The sequence below is a fragment of the Fukomys damarensis genome, unplaced genomic scaffold (genome assembly GCF_012274545.1).
Source record: "Fukomys damarensis isolate Sample0158 unplaced genomic scaffold, DMR_v1.0_HiC HiC_scaffold_9, whole genome shotgun sequence".
Classification (NCBI taxonomy): domain Eukaryota; kingdom Metazoa; phylum Chordata; class Mammalia; order Rodentia; family Bathyergidae; genus Fukomys; species Fukomys damarensis.
In genome coordinates, this window is record NW_022900921.1 from 19,712,989 (window position 1) to 19,719,956 (window position 6,968).

At 42.7% G+C, this 6,968-nt stretch overlaps 1 protein-coding gene across 10 annotated transcripts in view; it reads left to right on the top strand.

Annotated features, from left to right (window-relative positions):
- The window catches only part of Tenm2 (teneurin transmembrane protein 2), a 1,175,298-nt gene that overhangs the window by 713,589 nt on the left and 454,741 nt on the right, over window positions 1-6,968 (top strand). The window contains exon 1 of one of the 10 annotated variants that reach the window (XM_010622234.3): window positions 4,545-4,613. The exons of the other annotated variants lie outside the window; for them this stretch is intronic. The gene's annotated coding sequence lies outside the window, so the exon portion shown is untranslated. Of the gene's footprint in view, window positions 1-4,544; window positions 4,614-6,968 lie in introns of those variants that run through there. 10 annotated transcript variants of the gene reach the window in all.

Genomic DNA, 6,968 nt, shown 5'->3' on the forward strand with positions numbered 1-6,968 from the left:
TTTTCGCATATTAAACTCATTAACCAAAGAAACCAGTCTGCCATTAAAGTACACATACCAGCCTGGGGCTTTTCCTTCTTTTTTTTCTTTTCTTTTTTTTTAATAAAAATGATGTGGGTGGCTGATTCAGCATTAGGGTAGCTTCTTTCACCTTTAGAAATATGTCTGGACTGAAATTTTATTTTTAGGAGGGAAACAACTCCTCCTTCTGGCACGGCTGTTTAGGAAGGCTCTGAGAACTCGGGGCTTAACATTTCCTGGTGTGATTATATCATATTCCACCAGTGTAGCAGGAAATATGCTTTGGGAAGATCTGGAAGAAAATCTGTAGGCTAACACTGTGGCAGGTAACGTCAGAAAGTCCTGACCTGAACATGATATCAGGAATGACTTAACGGAAGAAGTGAACTGATTAACAAGAGGTAACCCCAGGACGGTAGCGGAGGGAAGGGAGGGCTGGGAGAGAAAATGTGTATTCCCACACTGAAAGGATACATCTACTGGTGCAAGACAAGGGTATGGGGATTAGAGTGAAATAGATCCTAAGACCTGCTGGGGTTTCCTGGGTCATCTCATAGGGGCACTCCCCTCCCAAGGACTCTGCCTTGGAGAAACAGAAAAGCAGTACAGGATGTTTAAGAAGGGAGAATAATGACTAGATTTGTTTTAAAATGTCATTTTGCCTGCCACGGGGATAAAGGATTAGAGAGAAAAACAAGAGTGGTATTGGGAGAACCACGAGGCGGTTGTCTCACTACAGGATGGCACGGATGGCAGAGAACAGCAGGATAGGCCTCCCCCGTCCCTCAGGGGTTCGCAGGGGGGAGGGCGCGAGGGGAGGGCGCACGGACACAGAATTATTAAACTGCAGTATGAGCGTGTGCCACGGGAATTAAGCGAGATGAAACGAGAAGAGGGAGAGGTGACTTGAGCAGAGCAAATCAGTGAAATATTTTCTTGCATGTCTTGTGGGATGCATCACGTTGAGAGGCTTGAGATTCGTTTTGTGGTTTGAGTTTGTTGTACTTTTTATGTGAGAGTGCTCTCAGATTAAGAAGTAATTTAAAGCTAGGTTTGCCCTGCTTTTTGGTTTTGAGCTGTATATATACTTGCTTGTCTTATATTTAAGTTTGTATTATCTTTCTCAGGCAAGTAGAAAGCAGGTGTGTTTTTAAACATTTTCATTTTGGAGTGGAATAAGTGAATTGCCACATTTCTTGCTCCTGGTCATCTGTCAGTACAGCCAGAAAATGTTTAGATGAGTCTCCTGTCCAGAGGACACCTGTCACTGTAAAACAACACATAGACATTCTCAAATCATTGTACAAGTAAAGGTGGGAACGATGCCCACATCCTGAGAAGTCTGAGATTAACTGCTTTTAAAAAGACAATACAGGAGCCAGGCGTGGTGGTGCAAGCCTATAATCCCAGCACTCGGGAGACTGAGGCAAGAGGATCACTGTGTTGGAGACCAGCCTGGCCTCCATAGTGAGTTCCAGGTCAGGTCAGTCTCAACTACATAGTGAGACTCTGTCTCAAAAAAACAAACAAACAAACAAACAATACAGTGTAGTGTTCTCTGAATGGCTCTGGGAACTCCTTTTTTAAAATTTGAATTAACATTTTTAGCTAATACATAGAAACATAAAATGTATACTCCTTTTTTTATTTTTTCAATCCTGGGAGTTAACCCAGGGCCTTTGCACTGCCCTTCTTAATTTTTCTTTTTACAGACAGGATGTTGGTTAAGTTAGCAAGTTTCCCAGGCTATGTTCTAACTTGCAATTCTTTTGCCTCAGCCTCCCAGGGTGCTGGAATTTCAGATGTGTACCACCATGCCCAGCTAACAGCATTCCTCTGAATGAAGACCTCGTTATATTCTGTTATCTATGTACCTGGTACAGTGTTTAAATCGGGTTTGATTAATCTGTCCTCAGGCATTTATTTTTCTATGGTGAAAACATTCAAAATCCTTCCTTCTAGCTTTTTGAAGGATACAGTACATGATCATTATCTACGCAGGTCCTTTTTGAACACCAGTACGGCCCTTAACTTGCCATTCTTCTCTGACCTTACCCACATACAGCTACCTTTCAGTGGAGATGCCAGTCAGGCGCACTGCTCTGCTGTATTGGAAAACCTACCAAGTGTTAGTGGTGAATACCTTTGGAAAAGAAAGTGATACTGAAGTCGTGAGCAAGAGAAATTGTGGAATTGGTCATCTCAGAGGGCACCAGGCCTGTTCTAGCCTGTGATTTCAAATTAGCTCGATTCTCAGATCCACCCGTATTTGGGGTTGGGTAAGTCACTTCCGTTCTGTGGTGGTCAGATTGACTGATCACCCAGGTGTTTTGCAAACTTAGTTCCAGATAAAGATTCCCATCCAAGAGAGCTATGAACTGATTTTTCAGAAGGTTCAGCCTTGCATTGCAAGTACTTGGTTATATGGGCCTGTGCACAAGAGAGTTCTTGACTGTGTTGTTCAGACTTGTGTCAGAAGAGTAAGAAAATAATAGAGACAGAGAAAAAGAATATCCTTTATGCCTCTAGGCATCTCAGAAATACGTGGACCACAGGGATGGACGAATGGGGAAATATGAATTTTGACTGTACCTAGTTACTTCTATGACTGCAAAAATGGCATAACTGGTGTCAGGAAAACTGGTCTCCTTTAATCTCCTGTCCTTCCACCACACCCAGAAGTTCTGTTCCCTTTGAGGCTGTGAAGACTGACCAAGGGAATGCATCCCAAATAAAGGAAATAAGGATAAAGAAAACTTTGGGAAATTTGCCATATAAAGGAAAGTCAGTAAAACCTGGGAAGATGAGATCTTGAGAGAACTTAGGTTATATCACAGCTGTCTGAAATATGCTCAAGAAGAAGAGAAAGGAAGCTTGTCATGGCTCTGTGTTTCCTAATAGGCCTGAGGGAAATCAATGGAAATTGCAGGGAGCTTAATTTGGGTTTCATGGGAAGAAAAAAATTTTTGACAACAGTTTATGGCCAAAAATAGAATGGGACCTGGTTTCCCTTGTGTGGGGAGCAGTCAGGAAGAGGATAGATATTAATAATTTTTTATTGTTAAAGGCAGTAATTCAAGTGCTTTTGTGTGCATCAGATCAAGTCTTCATAACAACCCTCCGAGGTAATGATCATTTCTTTGTGACAGAAGGAGAGATGGAGGGCACAGTGCAGTTAAGCCACTTGCCTAAGAGCATGCCAATAGTAGGTGACCAAGCTGAGAACTTCAGTGCAGTCTGGTCCTAGAGTCCGCAGGCTGAGCCACCCTGCCATATTGCGTCCAAATGAGAGCTACTCAGAGCTGCTGCGGACAGGGTGCCTGGGTTGTGTCTGAAGAGCTCACCAGTGGTGACGCAGTCTCCATCTCTGGTATCTGATACCTGCAGCCTCTGCGATGGCTCCCAGTACCTACGGGGGTGTCTTCCTGCAGGTAAGCCCTGACTCCTGGCACTGACCCTGTGCACAGCAGCCCCGCTGCCGTAGCTGTGTGTGATCCCCCTTTTGCCTTCCTCGCCACCTGAAGTTGGGGTCCTTTGTTTTGTAGTAAAATTTTCTTCGTTCGCCATGTTGTTGTCATCCAGTTCAGCAGCCACACAATGGCTTTGATTTTTCCAAATCATGAAAATACCCAAAATCACCCCCAAGAAAGATGGGGGCATTGGCCATGAAATGGTTTCTGAGTATCCTTAGAATCTTCTTTCAGCCAACATGGACAGCGCTTTTTCTCTTCCCAGCAGACTGCACCTCAGGTGATGCTTGAAAGAGATGGAGGCTTTAATCCTTGGCACCCTAGGAAACACGGTGAGAAATGTAAAGTACGGAAAGGGAGGAAGAGTCCCTTTCAGACTTGATCAGATCTGTCTGAAGGAAACTGACCAGAGAGGAAAACTGACCCCATTTCCCAGACAGGTGCTTTAAAATAATTTGACAACAGGTAGTTAAAATGGAAGTATGCCATCCTGTCAATCTCGTCCTGTCTTTCTGGATTGTAACGCTTGTTTTACTTGAGGGAAGATGATATTTGAACATTTTATGGCATCCATCAACAAGAATGTGCACATGGTTTCAAATAAGAGTTTTCAGCCTTCTGAAACCAATTACTTCTGCCTAAGCGGAAGTGCCCGAGCAGAGATGTGTCAGCAACTAAGAGAATACATTTTTTAAAAAATTAAATATATACAGTGATGTTATGCAACCACATAGTGGGTGTGCGCGCACATACACACGCAGACACACAGGCACACGCACAGACTTTTTTAAGGAGATATTTCAGAAAGTCTGTGTCAAGCACTGCTAACCCAGAGAGATGCAGAAATGTCAGACACATTACATGGGCAGGACTTGCGGCTGGCATTTGGCTGCCAGCGGGGGAGGCGTCCTCCCTCAACTAATTCCTCAGGAACCTCATGCTGAGACTGTCTACAGGGAAGGGAGCCGGAAAGGAGGAGGGGGAGCAGATTTAGCCTATTATATTTTTCCTTCCCAGCTGGAGAAGGCCTCAGCTGTGTCAAACTGTTGCTGCCGGAGAAGAGTTTCGTAGTTAGGCAGGAACGCTAAGGAAGAGCATCCCCTCTCCCAGCTCATGCTGATGGTGAGCCACCTTCTTCCGGTGTTTAGCGTGGCTGGCACCATTGAATGCAAGCCAGGCTGTCTTTTATGGGGTCTCATCTGTGTGTCACCTCAGTCTGTGAGTTCTCTCCACGGGAAGCTTGTGGTGGAGTCCCTGGGTAAGGACGACGCATGTGCGTGCAGATGGGGCTTGCAAGGACCTCTCCAAATTGTCAGAGTAGTTGGAATACTTACTTGAACCCTTTGGCAGGTGTCCAGGAAAGATGGGGGGCTTGACAGTGAAACTGTTTGATTTCGAATTGTCGTTCTCTTGCAGCAATAGTGAACTATTCTCAGCGAGTGGCATTTCTAATTCTTCTCGGGCTGTGATCTGAGTTCTGCATCCTTTATGAGGGCTGCCAGGTATATTAGCAGAAAAATATTCTGTGAAAATGGATATAAAATGGGATTTATTAACTGTAAACATCTGTTAAGTCAAGCATCCTGTGTCTATTGCCAGAGTACTTGATTTCAAGTTACCCTGTCTACATCTGTCACTTTTTTCATCCCCCAGAGACCTATTTGTGGTAGTTCTGTGTACTAATGGAAATGTGTGATTGGCTTTACCCTCTATCGGAGCTCTATGTCAAGATGTTTTTAAATACACAGAAAGGAAGAGAGGGGACACAATCCATTCTATTCACCAGCTTTTCTCCAAATATAGATTATTCTTGCTGTCTGTGCCTCATAGTTAGAATGCTTTTTTAAATAGAGTTTTAAGATTTTTAAGGAACTCCTGATGTCTTCTGCTGCAGGTGGCTGGGTTTATGGACAGATCATGAGGTGCAACATTTGCCTTCATGCAGCATGCTGCTGGCCTGTCGGTCGATTCAAGTGGAGTAGTAGTAATCCCTTGCATTTTAAGGAAGCTTATGTTTCATGAAGTACTTTTATTTGCATCATCTAATTGATCTCAGTGGATCATTATATCAGTCTGTGTGGTAGATATCATTGTTGTTATTAACTCTGTTTTCCAAAATGAGACAGATAGAGCAGGGGATTCATCCAAGGTCATATAATTACTAAGCACATACATGGCATTTCAACTCTTTCCATGTCTGAAGCTTTTAGCATGCATATATACTGCAAGAGGTGCAGCTACCCAAACAGAGGCTGCTACTTCTTCATTGTCTCTTCTATATATACATATATAGTAATCCTTACTTGCAAAGGATGTGTATGTTCCCAGACTTCTTATGGATGCCTAAACTACGGATAGTACCAAACCTTGTGTATACTGTTTTTCCTTATATATGCATACTTGTGATAAAGTTTAATTATAAATTGATAATGTATAAGATTAGGCACAGTAAAAGATTAACAATATTAACTAGTAATGAAACAAAACTATAGGCTGGGCATGGTAATCCCAGCACACCTGTAATCCCAGCACTTGGGAGGCTGAGGCAGGAGGATTGCAGTGAGTGAGAGACCAGCCTAGGCTACATAGTGAGTTCCAGGTCAGTCTCAACTACATAGTGTGACCCTGTCTCAAAAAAAAAACTATTATAACAATACAGCAGTATTACTACACCTTCCCCTTTGGGACCATTATTAAGTCAAATTGATAGGGAAAAGTTTAATAGCGAAAACTTAGGAAATGTCACAATATAAGATAACTTCTGCTCCTCACTCTGCTTAGTTCAGAATTAACCAGTACCAGAGACACTTAGTCTCTCACAAAAGTCTTGTAAGTGAAAAGAACCATTATTAGCTTTGTTAATCAAACAAGCTCCCTTCCCCCTGGCTAGAGTAGGTAACTGAATGAATCTTAAAGGTAACTTCCCTGACAACTGCATCCAAGTTGAAATTCAACTGCCTTGCTCTCCTGTTTTGGGTATCAGCAATGTGAGCTGTGAAAGTGTGGTGTAACCAACTGAGTAAGATCAAAGCTGTAAAACCCTATAAAAGAAGGAGTTGTAATCCAATGGGGAAGTGATCAAGGCACCGCCATTAGGTGTCATCGATCCGTATGGATGGAGTAAACTTTATTTTACTTCCATTCTGCTGCCTCTATGAGTGTCACTTGCCAATTCCTTCCATAACAAAATAAGGGTTACTTGAACACAAATACCTGTATGGCAATACCATGACAGTCAACCTGATAAACAAGATGGTGGCTCAGTGACTATCGGTCAGGTAATATATGCAGTGTATGTATACTGCACAATGGAGTGATAGATGAAGGACAACAGTGCAAGATTTCATCACTATTCAGAATGGCAGAAAACTTATGAACTGTTTATTTCTGGAATTTCCCACTTAATGTTTTTAAACCATGGTTAGCTCTAGGAAACTAAAATTATGGAAAGTGAAACCATAGATTAGGAGGATATAT